General features: G+C 45.2%; 1 long non-coding RNA gene across 1 annotated transcript in view; it reads left to right on the top strand.

Moving 5' to 3' along the window:
• Window positions 1–23,342, top strand: part of LOC140722341 (uncharacterized) — a 100,072-nt gene extending 76,730 nt beyond the window's left edge. Inside the window, exons 3-4 of the long non-coding RNA XR_012097591.1 lie at window positions 21,728–21,895; window positions 23,285–23,342. This is a non-coding gene — a long non-coding RNA (uncharacterized lncRNA). The remainder of the gene's footprint in view (window positions 1–21,727; window positions 21,896–23,284) is intronic.
• Window positions 23,343–27,326: the final 3,984 nt, after the last annotated feature.

The raw sequence follows: 27,326 nt of genomic DNA, 5'->3' as shown, positions 1-27,326 counted from the left end.
TTCTGCCGTTGTCTTCATTATGACGTATTTTTGACTCACTGAGTTGATGCTGAAATCGGTGTTTGTTACCTGGAACTACCGGAGGGTTTATTGAATACAGCACGTAGTAAGTTAAAGACAGCCATTGCGATTTTAGCTTCAAAGTTAAAATGTCTGCTGTATTAATCGTTGTCGGAAGGAGGGTTGGAAGCAGAGAATACAGATTGATAGTTGGGTGGGATGGATGTTGTGAGCATTGACTGCATTATCCCCGTATTTGATTGAAGAGAAAACTAATGAATATTGGTATTACATTTGTGCTAATTTGTTCTGACCGTCACAGATATCGTGTAATCAGTTAATAGTTGTGCATCATTTAAAGTAAAAAGAGAAAATGGCGGAAATCTTCAGCAGATCGGGCAGCGTCTTGGACAGTCCCGGTTCAGATACTGGGTCTTCCACAGTTTCTCTTTCCACACATCCAATCTGATGTACCGAGTTTCCAATACATGACTTTCAATTTTACATTTAAAATGTTTTATTCCTATTAGCCTGCAGGAAATGTGACGGGCAATTGTGCTGGGCAAGATCTCATTTAACAATAGCATAATGATAAAATGTGTTCAGTTTATCTGGTGGAGACAATGTGTAACATTATACCCGCCTGCTGTTGCCCCGCGCCCAGGTTTTCCAGCCCGATCTCTGGCCCAGTCAGAGGTTCATCAGGTTCCCGTTCTGACACAGGTTGATGTCGGAGTGTTGGTGTTTGAAGTCTGAATGGCCGAGACACTGCAGCATATTACTGGCAACAAGGAGTCCTGGGCGAGTTGCTGCTTGAGCTGTAACCCTGGGAAACACTGGGCCTATGTAGCTGTCAGTATCGGGGATTTGACCCAGGTCAATACTTCCACAGATGGGGGCTGGATGTTCCTCCTTTCACAATGAATCAAAAGCCTCGGGGTGCTGGGCATTGGCTATGGGGAAATTTCTGATTATACCACGCAGTGTGAGATGCGGGGACGATGTGTGAGGATTCGGGGGTCGGTGAGTGGCAGATTCGGCTGTGTGACCCTGTGAGGTTAGGTCCTGAGATATCACAGTTTTAGATCCAAGTACAATGGACCCGGGGTTCAAGCTGCCCAGGTTTATGAGGTGTTGAGCCAGTATTTCTGTTCTGGGCTCAGATGTTTGTTTCGGGAGTTTCTTTGGAAGAAATGACTGCTATACCGAGGAGAGGATGAGTTACCATCCCATCCCTCACAGTGACAGGCTGTGAGTAAACGGGCTGTACCGTGTTTGCAACAGTAGAAATAGACCCTGAGTTTGGTGTTCAAACTGTGTTTGGAAGTCCCCCCTCATTGTCTCCTGCCTGTCAATCGTTGGAAATGAAGCAGATGTGTTCAGTACAACTGTGGCTCACGTGGTTCACAAGAGTAATCTCAGGAACGAGAGGGTTTCTGTACGAGGGTGATTGATAAGTCTGTGGCCTGTGGTGGAAGGAGATGAGTTATTAACTTCAAACTTTATGTATAATCACTCAAAGAGTTGATATGAATGTGCATGTAACGAGAGCTGTATAACCCGTCTCCTTCTACCTTAGGCCATAAACTTATCAATCACTCTTCCTGTCGACCAGCTCTGGAGGTCCAAGTTGTCGAATTCTGCAAAGAAGGGATCCGTTAGCTCCACGACCGCTGGACTAAGCGTGTAAATGTAGGCGGGGACTATGTTGAAAAATAAACGTGCTGGGTATTTGTAAAATGGACTCCTTCTACCTTGGGCCACGAACGTATCAACCACCGCTCGTATGACAAGCATTTGATGGCTCTGAGCTTGTACTCTATTGAGTTCAGAAGTACAGAGGTGGATGGGATCTTATTTAAACCCACAGAATACTGAACAGCCTGGAGACAGTGGACACGTGGAGGATGTTTCCATCAGACGGAGAGTCTGGGGTCTGAGAGGACAGCCTCGGAATAATCAAGCTTCCCTTTAAAACTGAGAGAAACTTCTCCAGCCAAAGAGTGGTCGATCTGTGGAGATTGTTGCAACAGATGGTGATTGGGGCTGTCACTGGATATATTTCCGGCAGAGGTTAATATATTATTGATCGCTAACTATTGTCATTTTTTGTTAGCCAGAACTATCAGAGGATTATTGAATACAGCATGTTAAAAGCAGACTTTACAGTTTTAGATTCTTCATTTCAAAATGGCTGCAGTGTTAACCTTTTTCAAAATTATACTCACAGCATACGGTGTTGAGTTTGTTATTTCCCTTTTCGGTTATTTTCGGTGAGCCACTTGCTCCGTTTCCAGGGTAACGGCCCACCAGAGCTGCAAGAAGAGTTGGACATTTTTTTATCGCTCTGTGGTCACCGCCTCTCAGCGTAGAGACAGTGGCCTCGGGAGCAAATGTAACAGAGTGATAGTGGGAGGAAAGGATGCTGTGAGCATTGGCTGTATGGGATGTGTTACACCAGGGTCAGAATGAACTCAGAACTAACAGAGTGGTTGGGGTGGGGTGGCATTTACAGTTCAGGGTGGCAATCAGTTACTATCTGTGCATTAAAATGAAGAGGGAGAAAATACTACCGTTGCAGGAAATTTAAAGCAAGGAAGGGAAAATACTGGAGACGCTCAGCAGATCGGCAGCATCTTGGACAGTCTCAGTTCTGGAACTGGGTCTTCCACCATTTGTCCTTTCAGAGACGTAGTCTGATGTACTGAGCTCCCAGCATTTTCTACTTTATAATTTTACATTTTGTTCCTGCTACACTGCAGGAAACATGGCAGCCCGCTCTGCTGTGCAAGATCCCACACAGCGATGACATAGAGATCAAATGTGCTCGGTTTAGCTGCTGGGGTCAGGCTGAAGTGTATCCGCATCCTCTATACAGACCGGGGAACCAGCCTGAGCACCGGCCCCGGCAGAGGGTCATTAGGTTCCAATTCCACCTTAGTTTGTGAATCGGAAATGGCAGGAACTCCACGGCAAATTGCCGGCACCAAGGCGTCTTTGTATGGGTGATAATATTGGGCTGGTGACTCTGATGATATGGAATTGGCAGTATACGGGCTACAGTCCAGGTTGGTAATTCTGCAGCTGGGATCGGAATTTTCTCAGTCTGCAGTGAAGCTGAAATCCCGGGCGGTTGGGCATTGGTTATGAGGAAACCATAGTCAACACTGTCCAATAGGATATCATATCTGTCAAGCATTTTGGAGATTATTTAAGAATGAACTAGGGCGTTAGGTGAAGTTGGGCAGTGACGTTGTTCATCTGAACTTTGGTAAAGTCTGTAACAAGATCCTGCATGGCAGCTGATCGAGGAGGTTCGGTCACGTGGGATTCACAGGGGGCTGGCGAGGTGGATTCACACCGGGCTAGAGAACAAGAAGGAGAGGGGGATGAATGTAGATGGTTCTAACGAATGGAGGCCTGTGACGAGTGGGATGTGAGTGTCAGTGTTGAGATCTCTGTAATTTACTATTCATGCCATTGATTTGTATATGAATGTACATGGCTACACAGAGTATTATGTATCGTTGTGTTCACCCTACTGTAGTAAATATATTATCAAGCTGGAGAGGGTGCAGAAGAGATTGTTGAAGATGTTGCCTGGACTAGAGGGCCGAGTCATAGGAAGCATTTGGCTGAGCTGGATCTTTAGTCCAGATGAGAATGAGGGTGACAGTGTAGGAGTTCATGAAATCAAGATGGGATATAAATAATGAGGTTGGTCGTGGCATTTTCCCCAGGATTCAAGATACAAAAATGTTTGATGTCATTCTAGTACACAAGTGTAAAAGAGAACAAAATAATTCATACTCTGGATCCAAAGCAAGACAGAAAAAATAATGATAGAGACCACAATAATAAACAAAACGCAATAAATAAAGTATGATAGTTTAAAACGATTGATTGTCTGTCCATAAAGTGACGTTAATCACAGGAGTGTCTGGGACATATGAGACTGACATTGATACTTCTTCTGCATGTGCCTTGCGCGTTACACGCTTGGACGATCATGGGTCTCCACATCCGATGACTCCTCACAGCGTCAATGATATCCCGCACACTTAGATCTGTTAGTTCTTCCACAGTCTCCATATATTTTCTTCTTTGTCTTCCTCTTCCGCGTTTCCCAGGCATAGGGCCTTGCAATGTAAGGCATTCTATTTCTCCCTTTCCGATGACATGGTCCAGGAATTTAAGTTTCCTCTCATTTAATGTTCTCATTAAAGATCTTTTTGCATGTGCACGTTGGAGTACCGTCTCATTAGTTACCCTATCTCTGTATGATATTTTCAGCATTCTTCTAAAAAAAAACACACACATTTCTGCTGCTTCTAAGTTTTTTTGGAGTTCAGGTGTTACAGTCCATGTTTCGGAAACATACGGCAAGATTGACCAGATGTAACACTTTAGTAGCCTAAGCCTTGTTTTCATAGAAATGTGTCTGTTGGTAAAAATGGTTTTCATTTTTTGGAAACACGAGTGAATCTGCAGATGCTGGAAATAAATAAAAACACAAAATGCTGGCAGAACTCAGCAGACCAGACAGCATCTATGGGAGGAGGTAGAATGATGAAGGGTTTCGGCCCGAAACGTCGTCACTACCTCCTCCCATAGATGCTGTCTGGCCTGCTGAGTCCTGCCAGCATTTTGTGTTTTTATTCATTTTTTGGACGTTGGTTTTGGCAATGGTAATTCTTCTTTTTATTTCTACTTTACTTCTAGCATCTTGTGATATAAAGCTACCATGGTAATTAAAGCCGATCTTTTGTTCAATCTCTTGGTTACCGATGGACAATTGGCAGTTGGGAGTATCCTGCCCTTTTTATATTTCCATATATGTGCGTTTTTTTTTACCGTTGATGGTTAGACCAAAATCTGCACTTGTTTGTACTAATTTGTCCAGGAGGATTTATAAGTCTTCTGCAGCACTTGCTATTAGGGGGATATCGTCTGCATATCTTATATTGTTGATGCAAACACCTCCAATTTTTATCCCATCTAGGTCTTCTATTTCTCTGAGAATCATTTCAGTATAGATATTAAATAATTCCGGTGAGGCAACGCATCTCTAACTCCCCTTTGAATTTTAGTCTAACTGCTTATATTATCATCAATTTTTACAGCCACTGTTTGATTCCAATATAAATTTTGAATAAGTTACTGGTCCCTTCCGTCAATGTTTAGTTAAGTGAGAATTTGAAATCGTTTTTCATGTTACACTTTGTCGAATGCTTTAGTGAAATCAATAAAAAATAAAAAAGACATCATTTTGACACTCAATTGTCCTTTCTGAAAGCATTCGTAGTATGAGAATTGCGTTCCTTGTTCCTCTATCCTCCATAAGCCCATATTGCAGTTCAGAAGTTTCTGGCCTTAACTTGTTTTTAATTCGACTCAGAACAATTATCAAAAAAATCTTTATTATGTGACTCATAAGACTGATTGTTCTATATTTTTCGCAGTCAATAGTTCCAGGAATTTTAGGCAGAATTATAAATACTGATTTCAAGAGATCATCAGGCAATACACCAGACTCATATATGCCATTAAACTTTTCAAAATGAATATCCATGCCCAGATCTTCTGGGGCTTGTATCATTTCCACTGAAATTTCATCAGGTCCAGAGACATGGTCAACCTTTGCCCCTTTTCCACTTAACTCTCACATGGTTAGCTTGCTCACCAGTGTGGAATAGGCCTTCACATACTCCTTTCATAGGATTTATCTTATCACCAATGTTTTCCAAATTTAGCCCATTCTCTGAACTTCCACACACTTCTTTATTTTTAAGCAAGTCATTAATTCTATCTTCAGGACCATTCATTCTATTAGTTTTTAGTTGAACATCTGCAAGTGATCCCTCTTTGTCAAAACAGCACTTTTGGTTCTGGCTCTCCAAATCACATCCTTGAATAACATCAGCGAGTTGTTTACCTTCAAATTCCAAAACAAACTGTAATTGATTCACAGGCACCTTGTTAACAAGCGAGTTTTCCTTCAGCCTGGTTACTGCTTCTAAAACCAATCCAGACATTAAATTTTCTTTATTCAATTTAGGAACAACACCTTTCCCTTCTCCTTCAATAATATTCACATCACCAGCTTTCATCTCCTCAGTAACTTTTAACACACCTTCTAATACAAACAACAGAGAATTCTCACTTTCCACTGGTACCAACGTTAATCCTTTCTTCAGTAAACCAAGTCCATCTTATCCAAAAGGAGTGCATTCCTTTTCAACTAAATCAGACACCTCAGACTTTTTCTGAGCTTCAACTCTAGGTTCAGTATCCTGTGACTCCACAGGTACTTCAACAACCTGAAGACAAGCAAACGGGACATCTGCCTCTTCTAGGCTTCCAATACCAGTCCCCTTTTCAAATTCTAAGTTCCCCTGATCCTCCCAGTTACTTTCTGGGCAACTCCCATCCGGAGTAAACTCAACCCTGCGGGTTAAAGCAACTTCATCTGCTAACCCAGCAGACTCCTTCAAAGTAATGGCATCCTTTTCATCTAGGACTGCCCTTAAATCATTATCGGGAACACATTTAAATTTTTCAACTTCTTCAAACAGTTCTGTCAAGCCAGACAGATCATCCGTGTCCAACCCTGGACCTTCTAACTGCCTCATCTGTTTCTCATCCTTACTCTGTGCCTCTATAAATTCCCTCTTGGCTAAGGGTAAATCTACCTCCTCTCCTTTACCTTCTTTCACCTCCCTGTTCTCCGCTTCACCATCCCCTAACCCCTCTAGATACAGGGTCGGTAAAAACGTCTCAGCCTAATCAACAGTGGACTCATTTAAACTGTCTTCTTTCTCAGCCGCCTTTCCCGACATGCTGCGAGTGATTGCGCATGCGGGATAGATCTTAGAATCTAGGGGCGGGTCCTCAACACTTACAGGCTTACTTGTCAGCTTCACTGCTGAACACACGTCACCGCCTGCTAAATCATTACCAAGAAGGACGTCCACGCCGTCTCTCGGTAATTCTGACCGCACCCCAACTTCAACAGGTCCAGATACCAGGTAGCATTTTAAAATGATCCTGTGCAAAGGTACAGCTTCTGTCCCTTTTCCTATGCCTCTTAATACCACCTCTCCAGTTTCAGGACCGAAACCTAGCACCTTATTTAGGATCAATGACTGGTCATCCCCAGTATCCCTCCAGATTCTCACTGGAACTGGAGTTTCTCCTTCTTCCACAGACACCGTCCCTTCCAAAATAAATTTCTGACGGCCCTCTCGTAGTCTATCTACCTTTGCCTTCCTCGTTGATCTGCTGATCGACTCAATGCAACCTGTCGGGATTGCTGGTTTCCCTTTTCCTGTCTCCTTCTTCGGAGCAAAGCACTTAGATGCGATATGATCAACCTTTCCACAATTATAACAGGTCCAGCCAGGAACCTTCCTGCCAGCTTGCTTGTCCTCCTCCTTACCTTTACCACTAGCTCCCGGCTTATTCTCTACCTTAGCCGGTGGACTTTCTCTACCGTCTCTACTGCCTTTCTGGTAACTCTTATTTGGGGGAAACTTTGTCTTGTGCGATAGGGCATGTTCATCTGCTAACCTGGCAAATTCCGTTATAGACTTATTCGACTTCTCGTTCAGATTCGTCCGGATATTATGCGAAACACAACCTTTAAATTCTTCAGTCAGAATTAAATCCCTTAAACGATAGAAATCCTCTTCCACCCTTTCTGCAGCGCACCAGCGATCCAACAGCACACCCTTCTCATAGACAAACTCTGTATACGTCTGATTCCACAGTTTCTTTAAATCTCTGAAGTTTTGTGTATACGCTTCAGGTACCAACTCGTAGGCCCGAAGGATAGCCTGTTTTACTTCCTCATAATCCTCAGACTCTTCCATGGACAATGCCGCATATGCCCGTTGAGCCTTTCCTTTTAATACACTTTGCAACAACGCCACCCACTGATCTCTGGGCCACTTCTGCTTCACGGCCACCTTTTCAAAATGCAAGAAGTAACTATCAACGTCCGTCTCCTCGAACGGAGGTACTAACCTAAACTCCCTACTAACATTAAACTTCTCCACTCGGTCTGCCCCGCTACACACATGTTGCCATCTCTCCCTCTCGAACTGCCGTTGTTTCTCTTCCTCCTCCATCTGCCTTTCAGCTTCCTCTTTCCTCCTTTCAGCTTTCCTTTCTTCCTCCTCTGCTTCTAGCTGCCTCATCTGAAGTTCATGCTGCCTCTGCTTCTCCTTCTCAACCAACTCAGCTCTTTCGTTCTTCCTTTTCGCCTCCAACTGCTTTAGCAGGATCTCATACTCCATTTTCCTCTTCTCCATCTCCAACCTTATTTTTTCCATCTCTAACTGAGACACCCCATCAACTGGTTTCTTCTCAGGGAACAGGTTCAATGCATCAAGCGCGAACACAGACTTGGATATATAATGCTGGGCTATGGCCCTCTGTATCTCCAACTTTCTCATCGACGATTTCACCGCCGAGAGATTTAATCGTCTCGCAACACTCACCAAACCCACCTTCCTCGCATTCTCCAATGCCCCCAACGTCAGGTAAATTTGTCTATTTCCATCTCTGCTGGTTCCCGTCTGGTTGCCCACGCAACCAGATCAGATAATGGACTTATAGCCCAATTCACTAAACCCCTAATAAAATACACAAATCCCGGACGAGCCCCCAGTTTGTTACGTACCCCGTAACGAGGTATCAAACCAGCAGAGAAAGAAGTATCCGTTGGAGTCTGGTGGTACTATTTTCAAACAGTTTTTATTAGTAAAATACACGAATCAATATCAATAATGCAAATATATAGATAATACACGTTAGCAATACTAAGCCTAGAAGTGTGGGTATAATAATAATCATTAATAAACAAGCTCTATCAATGTCTAGTGGATAATGAATTGTCATTTGTGAATATGAAGTTCAGTTCAGTTCATAAGTGCTGAGGTAGACGTTAGTCGTTGTGTTGTAATTGTTGGAGAGAGAGAGAGAGAGAGAGAGAGAGAGAGAGAGAGAGAGAGAGAGAGAGAGAGAGAGAGAGAGAGAGAGAGAGAGAGAGAGAGAGAGAGAGAGAGAGAGAGAGAGGGAGAGAGAGAGAGCGAGGGAGTGAGCGAGCAGGATGTAACAGCTACAGGCAGGCAAACCTTCCTTTAATTTCTTGTTCTGTCGATGTGTTGTGGCCATCCAGGTATGACCCCTCTGTCCTTCAGCTAGACCGTTCTTCTGTGGTGGACTCGTCAGCCTGGCATGAGTGGTCTCGTACACAAGCCCGCACCGCCCTGCTATAACACTGTGAGTTAAACTGACCGATCCCTTTGTTAGGTCTCCGATGCTCCACACCTTAAGGTGGGTTCCAACACTCAAGCAGTGCTCAATAGTGTGTCTCCTAGTGTGTCTGAAGGGTGTCTCCCCAGACCTCACTTTTATCCCTGCTCACGGGGTCTCAGTTGTTCCATCAATTTTGAATGGCTGTGTCCATCAAACCAGCCCACTCCAGCTGTCCACTGAGGAATTTTAATGAACAGAACGGTACAAGATAAACAACCCTCTCAGAAGCCTTAAGTCTTTCAGAAGTCATAATATGGTGGATCAACAAGACTCACTTCCCTGCTTTATTTCTCTCTTATCTGCAGCAGATGTTCCAATTCCAGCATGTTTTCTCTTACATCTTTCTCTCTCATTAGCAACATAGCAACAGTAACTGTTCCTGATTCTCCAAAGGTGGGGGGGGGGGACATGGGCAACTCTGCACCCTTCTGCCCATCAGAGCTGTTCATCCTTCGTAACACCCCCATCATTCTGTGAATGTTCACTAATCTGAAAATTAACTAATACAGCGTCTTACAGGATTCCAGAGTTTAACAAAAATACAGAAGTGTTCTTAACTACAAAGGTAATACAATTATACATTCAACTTAGCATCAACTTTAATATGTTGTATCTCAACATCAAATTCCTGTAGCATCAGACTCCAATTCAACAACCGCCCACCTCCTTTCTTTTCGTCAGCAAAAACAAAATACCAAAGGGCTGTGATCCTAGCCCAAGTGCACACTACAAAATGTGAACCAATGCATGTGTAACTATACTGTGGTACATTACAGAAGTTTGTGCAAATACCAATCTCCATTTTACTTTCAAACCCAACAGTCAATCTTCCATGGTGTTGTCTTGATTATTCACATGCTTTGTCAAATTCCCTCAAAACCAGATCCTGCCATTCAACATGGCACCTGGTCAACCTTTGCCCCTTTCCACTTAACTCTCACATGGTTAGCTTGCTCACCAGTGTGGAATAGGCCTTCACATACTCCTTTCATGGGAGTTATCTTATCACCAATGTTTTCCAAACTTAGCCCTTTCTCTGAACTTCCACACAATTCTTTATTTTTGAACAAGTCATTAATTCTATCTTCAGGATCCTTCATTCTATTAGTTTTCAGATTAACATCCCTCTTTGTCAAAACAATACTTTTGGTTCTGTCTCACCAAATCACCTCCTTGAATAACATCAGGCAGTTGTTTACCTTAAAATTCCAAAACAAACTGTAATTGATTCACAGGCACCTTGTTAACAAGCCATTGTTCCTTCAGCCTGGTTACTGCTTCTAAAACAAATCCAGACTTTAAATTTTCTTTATTCAATTTAGGAACAACACCTTTCCCTTCTCCTTCAATAATATTCACATCACCAGCTTTCATCTCCTCACTAACTTTTAACACACCTTTTAATACAAACAACTGAGAATTCTCACTTCCCACTGGTACCAAGGTTAACCCTTTCTTCACTAAACCAAGTCCATCTGACCCAATAGGACTTCATTCCTTTTCAACTAAATCAGATACCTCAGACTTTTTCTGAGCTTCAACACCAGGTTCAGTATCCTGTGACTCCACAGGTACTTCAACAACCTGAACACAAGCAAACGGGACATCTGCCTCTTCTAGGCTTCCAATACCAGTCCCCTTTTCAAATCCTAAGTTCCCCTGATCCTCCCCGTTACTCTCTGGGCAACTCCCATTCGCAGTAAACTCAACACTGCGGGTTAAAACAACTTCATCCGCTAACCCAGCAGACTCCTTCAAGGTAATGGCATCCTTTTCATCTAGGACTGCCCTTAAATCATTATCGGGAAAACATTAAAATTTTTCAAATTCTTCAAACAGTTCTGTCAAGCCAGACAGATCATCCGTGTCCAACCCTGGACCTTCTAACTGCCTCATCTGTTTCTCATCCTTACTCTGTGCCTCTATAATTCCCTCTTGGCTAAGGGCAAATCTACCTCCTCTCCTTTATCTTCTTTCACCTCCCTATTCTCCGCTTTACCATCCCCTAACCCATCTTGGTACAGGGTCGGTAAAAACGTCTCAGCCAAATCAACAGTGGACTCATTTAAACTGTCTTCTTTCTCAGCCGCCTTTCTCGACATGCTGCCAGTGATTGCGCATGCGGGATAGATCTTAGAATCTAGGGGCGGGTCCTCAGCACTCACAGGCTTGCTTGTCAGCTTCACTGTTGAACACATGTCACCACCTGCTAAATCTGTCCCTTTTCCCATGCCTCTTAATACCACCTCTCCAGTTTCAGGACCGAAATCTAGCACCTTACTTAGGATCACTGACTGGTCAGCCCCAGTATCCCTCCAGATTCTCACTGGAACTGGGGTTTCTCCTTCTTTCACAGACACCGTCCCTTCCGAAATAAATTTCTGACGGCCCTCTCGTACTCTATCCACCTTGACCTCCCTCATCGATCTGCTGATCGACTCAATGTCTCCTTCTTCGGAGCAAAGCACTTAGATGCAATATGACCAGCCTTTCCACAATTATAACAGGTCAAGCTAGGAACCTTCCTGCCAGCCTGCTTGTCCTCCTCCTTACCTTTACCACTAGCTCCCGGCTTATCCTCTACCTTAGCCGGTGGACTTTCCCTACCGTCCCTACTGCCTTTCTGGTAACTCTTATGTGGGGGAAACTTTGTCTTGTGGGTTAGGGCATATTCATCTGCGAATCCGATATAGATTTATTCGTCTTCTCGTTCAGATACGTCCGGATATTATCCGAAACACAACCTTTAAATTCTTCAATCAGAATTAACTCTCTTAAACGATAGAAATCCTCCTCCACATTTTCTGCAGCGCACCAACGATCCAAGAGCACACCCTTCTCATAGGCAATCTCTGTATACGTCAGATTCCACAGTATCTTTAAATCTCTGAACTTTTGTCTATACGCTTCAGGTACCAACTCGTAGGCCCGAAGGATACCCTGTTTTACTACCTCATAATCCTCAGACTCTTCCATGGACAATGCCGCATATGCCCGTTGAGCCTTTCCTTTTAATACACTTTGTAACAACGCCACCCACTGATCTCTGGGCCACTTCTGATTCACGGCCACCATTTCAAAATGCAAGAAGTAACTATCAACGTCCGTCTCCTCGAATGGAGGTACTAACCTAAACTCCCTACTAACATTAAACTTCTCCGCTCGGTCTGCCCCGCTACCCACATGTTGCCATCTCTCCCTCTCGAACTGCCGTTGTTTCTCTTCCTCCTCCATCCTCCTTTCAGCTTCCTTTCTTCCTCATCTGCTTCCAGCTGCCTCATCTGAAGTTCATGCTGCCTCTTCTCCTTCTCAACCAACTCAGCTCTTTCTTTCTCCCTTTTCGCCTCCAACTCCTTTAGCAGGATCTCATACTCCATCTTCCTCTTCTCCATCTACAACCTTATTTTCTCCATCTCTAACTGAGCCGCCCCATCAACTGGTTTCTTCTCAGGGAACAGGTTCAATGCATCAAGCGCGAACACAGACTTGGATATATAATGCTGGGCTATGGCCCTCTGTATCTCCCAATTTCTCATCGCCGATTTCAGCGCCGAGAGATATAATCGTCTCGCAACACTCACAAATTCCACCTTCCTGGCTTTCTCCAATGCCCCCAAAGTCGGGTTCTTTATAAATTTGTCTATTTCCATCTCTGCTGGTTCCAGTCTGATTACCCACGCAACCAGATCAGATAATGGACTAATAGCCCAATTCACTGGACCCCCAAATTTTGAAATCAAATCCCGGACGAGCCCCCAATTTTTTTACGTACCCCGTAACTGGGTGTCTAACCAGCAGAAAAAGAAGTATCCGTTGGAGTCTGGTGGTACCATTTTCAAACAGTGTTTATTAGTAAAATACACAAATCAATATCAATAATCGAAATATATATATAATACACGTTAGCAATACTAAACCTAAAAGTGTGGGTATAATAATAATCAATAATAAACAAGCTCTATCAATGTCCAGTGGAAATTGAATTGTCATATGTGAATATAAAGTTCCGTTCAGTTCATACGTGCTGAGGTAGATGTTGGTCGTTCTGTTGTAATTGTTGGAGGGAGAGAGGGAGAGAGAGAGAGAGAGCAAGATGTAACAGCTACAGGCAGGCAAACCTTCCTTTACGTTCTTGATCCGTCGATGTGTTATGGCCATTCAAGTATGACCCCTCTGTCCTTCAGCTAGACCGTTCTTTTGTGGTGGACTCGTCACTCTGGCATGAGTGGACACACACATAAGCCCCCACCGGCCCTGCTATAACACCGTGAGTGAAACTGATCGATCCCTTTGTTCGGACTCCGATGCCCGACACATACACGTGGGTTCCAACACTCAAGCAGTGCTCAATAGTGTGTCTCCTGGTGTGTCTGAAGGGTGTCTCCCCAGACCTCACTTTTATCCCTACTCACAGTGTCTCAGTTGTCCATCAATTTTGAATGGCTGTGTCCATCGAACCAGCCCACTCCGGCTGTCCACTGAGGAATTTTAATGAACAGAATGGTACAAGGTAAACAACCTTCTCAGAAGCCATAAGTCTTTCAGAAGTCACAATATGGTGGATCAACAAGTCTCACTCCCCTGCTTTATCTCTCTCTTATCTGCAGCAGATGTTCCAATTCCAGCATGCTTTCTCTTACATCTCTCTCTCTCATTAGCAGCATAGCAACAGTAACGGTTTGTGATTCTCCAAAGTGGGGGGGGGGGGCATGGACAACTCTGCACCCTTCTGCCCATCAGAGCTGTTCATCCTTCGTAACACTGGCGTCCACATCTGACATGTGGAGGGTGTTTACTGCACGGAGTATAGGACGGGTATATTCCAGTATGACGGAGTGACAAGATTGGCAGCGTCAGAGAACCTTAAATATCGTGAGAAGTGATGAATTTAGTCAAGCAGGAAAAGGAAAAGTATGTAACGGTCAGGAAGGTCGAATCAAACAGAGCCCTCGAGAATGTGTGTGAGGTCCTTAATGAGTAACTTACATCAATATTTACCAAGGAGAAAGACAAGGAAGATAGGGAGACCAGTGCGGAGAGTACAAGTATACACAGGCATTTTGAAGTAAGGGAGGAGACAGTGTTGGGTCTCTTAGAATGCATTAAGGAGTATAAGTCTCCAGGCCCTGTTGGGATATACCCCACGTTACAGAGAGAGGCGAGTGAAGAGATTGCTGGGGCCTTGACCAATATACTTGTGACCAGCCTAGCCACAAGCAGACTCCGGGAGAACTGGCTAGTACCTCATATTGATCCGTCATTCAACACGTGATCTAGGGAATAATCCTGATGAAAATTGAAACTGCCGATAGACAGTCGGCTATGAACCAAGTGCTGATAAATGGGACCAATGTGGACAGTGAGTGGATGGTCAGAACAGGTACGACTCACCAAAGGCTGTTCCCGTGCTGTGTGATCCACCGCTCCGAACACGCTGAATTAAAGATGATGGCACCACAAGCCATTGATTTCAAAACTCTGCTTGTTCTTTCTTCAAATAAAAATAGCCGAATATCCTGCTACTAATTGAATATGCCAGCAAGAACCTCCGACAAATAAGAGATCCCGTGAATTTAATGTTTCGAGTTTTTCCATCGCTCACTGATTGAAAACGATTCATGTACGTGCAAAGTAAATGCGATATCAAGCAAATTCACCAGCGGGAAATGGTCTAAAATGCAAATGATGGCGCTGTGATCCTGCAATTTGCTTCCAGTAAGTGAAAAATACACTGAAGGAGAAGGGCATCCATATCTTGCTGTCGACTTTGACCGGTTGTTATCTCTGGGAGATAGCAATCTCGCCACAGCCGCTCCCCATTGCCCATTACCCGAAGTTTACAACTGCGGACAACTGTTAAAGATGGCTTTTAAATGGGCCAACTTAAAATCAGTGCAAGCCCAGGCCAAGGGGGCACAATTAAATCTGGAGAAAGGGAATGTCCGCTGATCAAAAGAGAACATTATTCCAAATGCATAATATTTCATCAGAGTGGAGAGCGCCCTTGCTTCTGCTCACTCTGTGCAATAAACCCACAGCGATCTTTGCCCTGAGCTGTCGCTGGAGTTTATAATCTGACAATAAACTGGTCCCAAGGTGAACAAGAACTCAAAGCGACGGCACCAACCGAACGGAACCAGGATGCGGGTTATGATTCCTCTCTGGAGGTGGTAAAATGTCGCGCACTGAAGTATTAATTCTAGTTCGGACCACAAGTTAGAAAGACTCATTCAAGCAAGGTGAGTCTTTGTGTGGTTTAACACAAGCGTTGTGGAACAAGCTGCGGCGTTACATGCTAAACAGACTGAAGTTCTGGTTTATGAGCGTGTTATCAACTGAACATTGCTCAGGGTGTGTTCACTTACTGTTAGAGACATAAAATTCAGACACTCGGATTCACTGAAACCAGACTCAGGAGTCCAGCACCAGGTAAGAACAGGGACTGTACTGGGCTGTGTTATGGTGTTTCAATAAGCAAGTATTTCTAGTTTTTCTACCGTATCAATACTATCAGTTGCTGTTCCAGGGGAAGCTGAAACAGGTGAAGATAGATGAGGTTATTTTTATGAGATGGAACTGCTTTCAAAGAAATGAGAAGCAGAGTTTGGTGTTTTCAATGTTTTAAATTCCGCAATGCACAGATTCTGGACAGGCAAGGGAGTGAAGTTTTGCAGAGTGTCGCAGGGATGTGTCACTGAGATCACAGTCCCCTGTGATCATAGACAATGGCGGAACAGGACTGACGGGGCGAATGTCCTGTTACTAATTCCACACTCTATGTGGTGGAACTTGTGTGTGTTTAGAATGCTCTTCCTCAAAGAAAACGAGAAGCAGTGATTATTTTCAGTGAGTTTAATTCCGCAGCAGAGAGATTCTTGACAGGCAAGGGAGTGAAGTGTTGCAGACTGTCGCAGGGATGTGTCACTGAGATCACAATCCCCTGTGATCACAGAGAATGACAGAACAGGACTGAGGGGGTGAATGTCCTGTTACTAATTCAACATACCAGCAGCACACTCTGACAGAGAAGAAACTCAGTGAAATTAATGTTTTTACCCATCGTTCTCTGACGAGGAAAATAAATGCGATGCTGTTGGATGTATGTGTGAAGTAAATGGGTTGCCAGGCAAATTCGCCATCGGGTTATGATGATAATTCCATATGATTGCTACTCTGATGTGGTAACTTGTTTCCCGTCAGTGAGCAATAAGCTGAAGGAGAAGGGCGTCCATATCTCGCTGTTGACTTTGACCGGTTGTTATCTCTGGGAGATGGTTATCTCGGGACAGCTGCTCTCTCTGTTAAAGATGGCCCTTTATAAACAGGATGACCTTGAAGTCTGCTCCAGGCAGAGGGGTCACAGTAAAATCTGGAGAAAAGGAATGTCTCCTGTTCAAAAGAGAACATTATTCCAAATACATAATATTCCATCAGAGTTGAGAGCGCCCTTCCTTCTGCTGTCTCTGTGCAATAAACCCACAGCGATCTTTGCCCTGAGCTGTCGCTGGAGTTTATAATCTGACAATAAACTGACCCTAACTTGTACAATAAATTGAAGTGACGACGCCATCCAGCCGGACCAGGATGCGGGTTGCGATTCCTCTCCAGAGCAGATCAAGTATTCTGGAGAGAGGCAATTACTGCACCGCTTGCACTGTAGTATTAATTCTGGTTCAGACAACTTGTAAGAGTGACTTGTTCATGCAAATTAAGCTTTCATGTGGTTTAACACAAGCGTTGTGGAACAAGGTGTGGCGTTACATGCTGAATAGGCTGAAGTTCAGGTTTATGAGCGTGTTATCAACTGAACATTGCTCAGGGTGTGTTCACATTCTGTTAGGGCCATAAAATTCAGATGTTCGGATTCGCTGGAAACAGAATCAGGAGTCCAGCACCAGGTAAGGACAGGATCATAGGGGAAATACTATGGTGCTTTATTACGCCCACTGGTCGCCCTAGTAATGCTATTGTTTCTATCAGTTCAATATTGTCCTTAGGGTTGCGTGGATTCAAAATGTTTGCGTGGATGTTTCAAAATGGCGCCGCAGATGGCGGCCTCGGTGCCGAGCTCTCTGGCTTTTTGTGTGTTTTTGTGTCTTTTTATTGTTTTTGTTCAAGCGGATCCAGTCATATTCAGCAGGGATGAGCTCCTGAACACCAGGCAGATCATTAACAACTACCTTCCAACTTTCCACTCTGACCCGAATAGTTTTTCTGAGATCTTGGTCGGTGGAGCAGCGGTTCTGTATCGATTATGGAAGAGTCGTAAACGAGGGAAGAGAGCCAGTGTGCTTGTTAAACTGAGACTGCGGGGATTCCGCTCCGCGCTCCCAGCGATACACCTCGCCAACGTTCGCTCTCTTCCTAATAAGATGGACGAGCTGCTTCTTCTGACCAGAACCAGCAGAGACTTTGCGAATTCTGCGGCTCTTTGTTTCACTGAAACGTGGCTCAGTGATTCCGTTCCGGACGGAGGTCTGCACGTCTCCGGCTTCCAGCTGCTGCGAGCGGACCGCGTCACGGAGTTATCGGGGAAATCAAGGGGTGGTGGAATCTGCTTTTACATCCATGAAGGCTGGTGCACTGACGTTAAGGTTCTTCACAGACACTGCGACACGAACCTGGAGTTTCTCGTTCTGAACTGTAAGCCTTTCTATTCTCCGCGAGAGTTTTCCTCATTTATCCTTGTTGGTGTTTATGTTCCACCTCAGGCCAACGTGAGCGAGGCCGTTCGGCGGCTGGCTGATCATATTATGCGTTTAGAACGGGAACACACAGATTCGCTGTTGATCAACAGAGCTAGACTGAATTACGAACTCCCGAAATACAGACAACATGTTAACTGCCCCACCAGGGACAGTAACACTCTGGACCACTGTTATACTATCCTAAGTAATGCTTACCGTTCTATTCCCCGTGCAGCCTTAGGACTCTCTGACCACTGTCTGATCTACCTCATCCCAGCCTATAGGCAGAGACTTAAATCTGCTAAGCCTGTGGTGAGGACAGTGAAGAAATGGACCAGTGAGGTGAAACAGCAACTTCAGGACTGCTTTGACACCACTGACTGGGGTGTCTTTGAAGCTGCAGCCACCAATATACATGAACTGACAGATACTGTGACATCCTACATCAGTTTTTGTGAGGATGCATGTGTACCCACAAAAACTTTCCGGACCCTCGCCAACAATAAGCCACGGTTTACCCCCAACTCAGACATTTTCGCCAAGCTAAGGAGGACGCCCACAGGAGTGGGAATAGGGCCCTGTACAGGCTGGCCAGAAATGCACTGACCAGAGAAATCAGAGTGGCCAAGCGGTTCTACTCCGAATAGTTGAGGAATAATTTCTCAGCTAACGACTCATTGTCGGTGTGGAGAGGCCTGCAGGAGGTCACTGGCTACAGGAGACGCCCTGCCCCCCCCCCCCCCCCCCCCCGCTGAGGTTAACAAAGCTTTGGCTGACGACCTTAATACCTTTTACTGTAGATTTGAGAGGGTCCATCTTACACCTGTCCCTCCCCCCTCTTCGGTCTCTCTTCCTGCCTTCCCTCGACCATCACTCACTGGCACTCATCCCCCAATCACTGCAATCACCTCCCCACCATCTCTGCCCAGCCCCCCTGGATCACAGCTTAGAATCAGCGAAGGAGAAGTATGTCGACTGTTCCAGCGACTTAAGACCCGAAAATCTCCAGGCCCAGATGGGGTCTCCCCCTCCTGTCTACGAGCCTGTGCTGATCAGCTGGCTCCCATCTTCACTCAGCTCTTTAACAGATCTCTGGAGCTGAGTGAGGTTCCGACTTGCTTCAAGCGCTCTATCATCATCCCGGTCCCCAAGAAACCCACCATCACAGGACTGAACGACTACAGACCTGTCGCACTGACATCTGTAGTCATGAAATCCTTTGAACGTTTGGTGTTGAACCACCTGAAGACCCTCACCAGCAGCCTGCTGGATCCCCTGCAGTTTGCCTACTGGGCAAATAGGTCAGTAGACGATGCAGTCAACCTGTGACTCCACTATATCCTGCAACATCTGGATCGTCCTGAGACCTATGCTCGGATGCTGTTTGTGGATTTCAGTTCGGCGTTTAACACCATCGTCCCTCATACCCTCTGCTCCAAATTGTCTCACCTTACTGTGCCACCTGACCTCTGCGATTGGATTTACAGCTTCCTGACCAACAGAAGTCAGCAGGTAAGGATGGGACAGGTCACCTCGGATATTCGAATCACCAACACCGGCGCCCCCCAGGGGTGTGTCCTCTCTCCACTGCTGTTCTCCCTCTACACCAATGACTGCACCTCCTCCAACCCCTATGTGAAGCTTTTGAAGTTTGCAGACGCCACTACCGTCATCGGACTCATCCAGAATAGTGATGAGTCTGCATATCAACAGCAGGTGGACCAACTGGCGCTCTGGTGCAGTCGGAACAATCTGGAGCTGAACACGCTCAAGACAAAGGAGATGATAGTGGATTTCAGGAGACATCCCTCCGCTATGTCTCCCCTCACAGTCCTCAGCAGCCCTGTGTCCACCGTGGAGAACTTCAGGTTCCTGGGAACCACCATCTCTCAGGATCTGAAGTGGGAGCAGAACATCAGCTCCATCCTGAAGAAGGCCCAGCAGCGGATGTATTTCCTGCGGCTCTTGAGGAAATACAGTCTGCCTCAGGAATTGCTGCTGCAGTTCTACACTGCAGTCATTGAGTCTGTCCTGTACACCTCCATCATTGTGTGGTTTGGAGCCGCCACCAAGCAGGATAGAACCAGACTACAGCGCACAGTGAGGACTGCCGAGCGCATTATTGGAGCCTCCCTGCCCTCTATTGTGGACCTGTACTCTTCCAGGTTGAAGAAGAGGGCGGGGAACATCATAAAGGACTCCTCCCATCCTCCGCACGGACTGTTTGATCTGCTTCCGTAAGGTAGGCGCTTCAGATCCCTCCAGACTAAGACTAATAGTCACTGGAGAAGTTTTTTTCCCTACTGCGGTCACTTTGCTGAACAGTTAACTGCCGGTTAACTGTCGGCTAACAATTACTTGGATTGCACTACCTGTATGTATAATCTATATTTTCATTTATATTTATCATTATTATTGTTATGAGCAGAGAGACAACATCTGCCGGATGTAAATTCCTTGTATGTGCATAGGTACTTGGCGATTAAAGTCTGATTCTGATTAACGAATATGTGTGTTTTATTCTGTTTGTGTGTTTTTTTTAACAAAGACTTTATATATCTGGCAGTGATATTTAGGATAAAAATTCCTGTAATAAATCTCACTGACAGTTGATAAAAGTATGGAAGTCTACACTCAGGGGGTACGTTTTTATGTACCCCTGTTCCTAATGATGTGACACTGAGTGAATGCTCGGGGTTTACTGCGGCTGTACCCCGTCCAAATTCTATGTTCGGTGCTCAGTGACGCTCTCCTGCACTCCGCTGTCGTAGTGCTTGGTTATTTGAGTTCTTGCCGCTTTCCTGTCGGATTTAATCAGTCTACCCAATCTCACTGAGTTCTCTCATTAACGGAGCCTTTAGAACCGCTGTTCACCGGATTTTCCTTTGGTTTGATTCCGGACCATTCTCAGTAAACCGAGAGATTTATACTTGAGAACCCAAGCTGCTGATCAGTTTCCGTAACACTCAGACCACCCGTTCTGGCACCAGCCATCACTCCACGGTCAACGTCACTTACATCATATTTATTTCCTCTTCAGATGTTTGGCCTGAATAACAACTGAACCCGTTGACCATATCTGCATGTGTTTGTGCTTTGAGTTGCAGGCAGATGATTAACAGATTCATATTAATGAGCTGGTATAGAGTTGTACTTAACAAAGAGGCCGTTTAGTGCATTTCCCATTTAGGCAAACCCTCACCCATCTCGAATATGAACACGGATGAGATCTGGGCCTGATTATTGACGATTTGCATGTTTGTAACAACAGCCTGTCGCTGGCAAAGCAGTGGACAAAACACTGTTATAAGGTGGGGATAATCTGGAGAGAGAGAGAGCCGTCACTGTTCCCCCTAAACTGCGCGTCTGCATAACCAAAATGCTCCGACGAACGGAGTTTCCAGCACTTTATAAGAGGACGCAAGAATATGGCATTGGGGCGAAAAAAAAAATCAGCCATGATTGAATGATGGAGGAGACTCGATGGACTGAATCACTTCAGTCTACTCTGATATCTTATCATGACTGACTGATGAGTCCTTCATATCCCGTATCAGGATTTGTGACGTGTGAGGGACAATTACAGATTTGTTCCATGAGATTCTTTTATTTGTCTTCAGCGTTTAAATTTCAGTGAGATTCGCTTTTGAAAAAATTGAGCAGAAATATTTTTTTCTCCTTTGTCTTGTTAATGTGCTTCATTATCTCTCTGGTTAAAGTTAGACCTGCGGTGAGAGATTTATTGGAAGAAAAGCCCACAGCTGGAAAGAAGCCACGAATGAGAACGAGGGAACAGCGACAAGTGAACCAGCCCGAGGACTGACAGTACCAACTGAAGAGAACCCTCTGACTCAGAGTTTTCATTGATTCAGTCAGGAGAAAGTTTGGTGAGTCTCATTCACTCGAACACTGGTCCTGTAAACATTACATATCTTTACAAAGGAAGGTACGAAATAGGTGGAATGCCTCGGTCAGACCAAGTTGCAATCACTCCAGGTTTGGTAATGTGCTTTCAGAAGCCCAGCTCTTTACAGTCAATCACATTCTCTGAGTGTTTGCTCATTTGAAGGTCCTGCATCATCTGAAGTAGCTTTTGGTTAGTTCTAATGTTTCCTTGTTACGTTATAATCATCTTAAAATGCGTTGACAATTTCCTCCCTTTATAAGAAGCCCCAAGTGTGTCGTGTTGTAGTGATTGTAGAAATGTGGAATTACCATGAACTGCAGCAACATGCCCTTGATCCCATTGGCTATTGCAATCTGCAGTGATATACCTACCCTCGAATATATCGTCGCGTAGGCGTCTGCTGAGAACAGACCATTTATAAAGCAAAATATCCCAACACTGCATTTTATTCAGTCCTAACTAGCACATGTCAACCCATAATTTACATTGACATACCTTGGCCTCATCAAGTACTTTTCTGCTAATCAAATTGTCAGAACCTGTCAACGTGACATTAAGCAGAGGTGGAAATTCAAAGTTATGTTCCCATGGATGTTGTGCATGCGACTTCAGTAAAGCCTTTGACAAGGTGTCACGTGGCAGCTTGGTCTCGATGATCAGGTCCCATGCTGTCCGGAGAGAGCAAATTGGATGTATTCAAAATTAGCTTCAAGGTAGCAAGCAAAGAGTGCTGGTTGAAGGTTTCTCCTCGCAATGGAGGCGAGTAATTAGCGATGTGCCGTGAGGCTTCAAATTGGGACCTTTGATATTCGTTATTTTGTAGCAATGATTTGGATGCAGTTGCACAAGGATCACTTGACAGGTAAGTTCGCAGAATGCACAACATTAGTAGTTGCTGTTCACAGAGAAGATTATCGTAACATCTAGGGGATCTAAATGGACAGGGGCTGGTAAAGAGATTGCAAAGCCAATCTGATCAGCAGCGGATTCATGCAGATGTTGGGGATCATGTGGAGGAAACAGCCAGAGGAAGTGGATGAGGCAGGTGCGGTTGCATAATTCAAAAAGCAGTTGGGGTGTGTAGGTGGAGTGAAGAGGCCAGAAGGGAGATGGCCCCATCACAGGAAATTGTGACCATCTCAGTGGGCACTGTGGTTGGCATTGTCTCGTGGGGCTGAACGCTCTGAATTTGCATTTTATTGCTCTGTGACTCTGTCAGTAGATGCCCCAGGTATCAGTGGACAGATATGGTGTGGAAGTGGTTACTAACAGGGAATGTTTGGTCCCCATGCCAAATGCTAGGAAATACTGTCATATCTGCAAAGTAGTCGTACTCTCTGACTCACTGTCTGCTTGTTGTGAAATTTAGAGCCTCACCAGCAGGTGGAGCTGTCCTGCAGAGCGACCAAAGTGTAAACAAGACGACGACAATCAACAACCGTCAGAATGGACAAAGGTATGATCACAGGGATCTTTGAATTAAACTTTTGTCGCGTTTGTACACAATAGATCAGATGAAAAAAAACTGACAGAGGTGTTAACAGGGCATAGAAAAGTTTCATCAAGCAGTGTCATTTATCCCACTGGTAAAGCGGCCTTGAGTAATTGATCAACCCAACAGTTCCAGCGCAGGGATCTGACACCGGTAATGGTCGAATCACTCCTTTCACCACACAAAGCTTCAGCTGAGTGAAAGGAGCAGGGGCTCCTGAATCATGTGGTCGTGAGTGAAACACAGACAGGAATGTGACAGCGAAATTGTCGTTTATGTGAATGTTCACGGTCAGGGTCCGTTTCACCTCCAGACAGGCCCTGATATGTAAGACATCCTCAACTTTCATTATAAAATTCAGAAGCAGATGATAGGAGCATTTCCGGGACTTCCGAGATTCTATGCTAACACAGCATTTCAGGTTTTGGAAGGAGCGCTACCAACTCCCCCCTGGTTTTTCTTGCCTGCTACGCAAAGGAGGAGGGGTGTCACCGAAATCTGTTTTCTGTAGCGGAGCGGAGATCATTGCCGGTGCTGGGAATGGCTGAGGATCAGGAGGCAGCTCATTGTAGATACATTTGTGATCTGCTTCGGAGTTTTAATACCCCAGTGAATGTCTGGGCTGTGGAGAAATGGTGAACCTGATTTTCTAAATATTTCCCTCTTGATATGATCTTCTACCTGAATTTAAATTCCCAGGATCTTGGCTGGGAAACCCCGCATAACCAATGACCAAATGTCTCTGTCACCTCCAGACAATGTGATTGTGCTCAAATCTGAGATTCCAGCTGGAATAAAAACGATGCTCCAGCCTGGAAACGGGTCCTTCGGCCCATATAATTCATGCTGATCTAAATGTCCCATTTTCCTGCAGTTTTCCCAAATTTCCCGAGTAAACTTCTTCTCCCCTTTTTCCTGCCCACATGTTCTCAATTCTGTAATTTTATTTGTGTTTGCGGCCTCATCTGGATGCATGTAATTTATACCCATCAGCCACCACGTGGAAAAATGCCCATTTGGTCCCTTTGAAATCTCTGCCCTCGAGTCTCAGACTCCCCTACACGGGGAAAAAGACTGTGACCATCTACCCTATCTGCACCCCTGATTACTGTGTGTGTGTGTGTGTGTGCGTGTGTGTGTGTGTGTGTGTGTGTGTGTGTGTGTGTGTGTGTGTGTGTGTGTGTGTGTGTGCGCGCGCGCGCGTGTGTGTGTGTGTGTGTGTGTGTAAGGCTTCCCTTCAAGCTCCTGAGCTCCAGGGCAAGCTGCCCCAGCCCAACCATATAACACAAAAAAACAACACCATAGCCCAGTACCGTAGTGTTCATTCTTCACTACACACTTTCCAGCTTCATCACCTCCATCCTATAGATTAGCAACTGCAACTACACACAAAGCTCTATAACCAAGACTTTGCCAATGACATGCATAGTTGTTACATGATGATCAGCAGGTGGGGGATAAGATGGGAACCAGGGGAGAGGTCTGCATAGATCTCAAGGGAATGGTCAGCCTGCGACCCAGGGGACCGGAGGACGTGCGTCTCAAGGGAATGGTCAGCCTGCGAACCAGGGGACCGGACAATGTGCATCTCAAGGGAATGGTCAGTCTGTGACCAAGGGGACTGGAGAAAGCAACTCCAGTCCCCTTGTCCAGTCTCCAGCCCCTCGTGTGACAAAGCAACTGGAGAATGTGTGATCCAGCAGACTGGACCATGTGTAATCCCGTTGTTGGTCTTTGTGTGACACAGACTACTGGACAGTTAGTAACCGAGGGAGATTTTAACTTGTGGAAGATAATCACAGTGATATTTCCCAGGATCACCGGACACCGGTGCATTATGATCCCGTGGTCATCCGTGCGTTCAACTGCTGTGATTAATATTACCGTGCTTATCGTGCTATTTTACTGGGAGTAAATGTGTCCAGTCACCGGCTTATCGGGATGATCACCTGACAGGATGTACGGTTCACATCAACCAGCACAGTTCCACTCCAAATCTGGTCAGCCAGAGTCTCAGCTCCATTGCAGTCTGAATCAATTTTGCTCAGATCTAAATCATACTTGTATAACGTGCAATTCATTATTTATTTCATGTGGAAAATTGAAACTAGTATGGAACGTTCTGAAGAGGTTTTTACCAGGCGGATCATCGAGGGAAGATGATTGGGACACGAGAAGCAAGATACCAAAGCAGGGTCAGATTGAGAGCGATGTCCCAATGGAATGCGGTCCGGCCGCAGAGGAGGAGGAGCAAATTCAGCCCAGAGACAGTGACGTCAGAGACACCGATCAGGACCCTGGAACCAGCACAAGTGAGGCAACTGCCTGTCGGCTCGGAAGCTCATTAAAGACAGAACTGTCAAGTCCCCAAGAAGGAGCGGGTGAGTGAAATATGAGGGTGATGTGCTCACAGAATGCGGCAGGGTGGAGGGTAAAGGTGAGGCCTTGTTGGAGGGTTGGTCAGAGGAGAGGGAAAATGTGTGGGTGTGGTACATGTGGTGCACTGGGCAGCCGTTACCCCACTACAGGAAATGTACTACCTGCTCTGAGGATTTCCAGGATGTGAATTGGAGGAAATGCAGCTGTCCAGATGAGGAGAGTGTTTCCGGGATGTGTATCAAGGGAAATGTATTCGCCAGGATAGAGAGAGTATCTCTGGGAAGCGAATATTACCAACAATCCCAACGTTTATGCCCTTCCAAATTTAAATAGGTGAATGGGTCGGATGGGGGATGGACTGGTTTATATTAAATGTGGTCCTTCTATTACGTAATGCCTAGAACATTGTTGGGTAGGCTTTAAGGCAAGTGTTAGATTCAAGTCAAGTCAAGTCACTTTTTTATTGCCATTTCGACCATAACTGCTGATATAGTACATAGTAAAAATGAGTCGTTTTTCAGGACCATGGTGTTGCATGACACATTACAAAAACTAGACTGAACGACGTAAAAAAACATCAGAGGAAAAGAAAAAAAAACACAACTACACTAAACTACACACCTATCTAGGACTGCATAAAGTGTACAAAACAGTGCAGACATTACAATAAATAACATACGTGACAATAGGGCAGTAAAGTGTTAGGTCAGGCACTGGGTATTGAGGAGTCTGATAGCTTGGGGGAAGAAACTGTTACATAGTCTGGCCATGAGAGCCCGAATGCTTTGGTGCATTTTCCCAGTTGGCAGGAGGGAGAAGATATTATATGAGGGGTGCATGGATCCTTTATAATGCTGCTGGCTTTACGGATGCAGCATGTGGTGTAAATGTCCGTAATGGCGGGAAGAGAGACCCCGATGGTCTTCTCAGCTGACCTCACTATACGCTGCAGGGGCTTGCGATCTGAAATGGTGCAATTTCCGAACCAGGCAGTGATGCAGCTGCTCAGGATGCTCTCAATACAACCCCTGTAGAATGTGATGAGGATGGGGGGTGGGAGATGGACTTTCCTCAGCCTTCGCAGAAAGTAGAGACGCTGCTGGGCTTTCTTTGCTATGGAGCTGGTGTTGAGGGACGAGGTGAGATTCTCCGCTAGATGAACACCAAGAAATTTGTTTTGTTCACATTCAGAGACAGGCTGCTGGCTCTGCACCAGTCCGATAGCCACTGCACCTCCTCTCTGTAAGCTGACTCGTCGTTCTTGCTGTGTGTTGCAGCACAGTCGTGGGTCAGCAGAGTGAACAGCAGTGGTCTGTTCACACAGCCGTAGGGGGACTCCGTGCTCAGTGTGATGGTGTTGGAGATGGAGAATTAATCCAATTTTGTATCTGTAGGCAGGTTCAAGACACGGTTTTTTGTTGAGTTGAGTGAGAGCGGTGGAGACGAGGGATATCTGAGTTCAAGCCAACATTTTCCTTTTTATATTCACAGAGCCAGAGTTTACAATATCCGACCTCCTGGCACAGGGGGAGGAATATCG

The sequence above is a fragment of the Hemitrygon akajei genome, unplaced genomic scaffold (genome assembly GCF_048418815.1).
Source record: "Hemitrygon akajei unplaced genomic scaffold, sHemAka1.3 Scf000075, whole genome shotgun sequence".
Lineage (NCBI taxonomy): Eukaryota > Metazoa > Chordata > Chondrichthyes > Myliobatiformes > Dasyatidae > Hemitrygon > Hemitrygon akajei.
The sequence above is the reverse complement of the archived record's forward strand: the minus strand, read 5'-3'. Positions and strand labels throughout refer to the sequence as shown.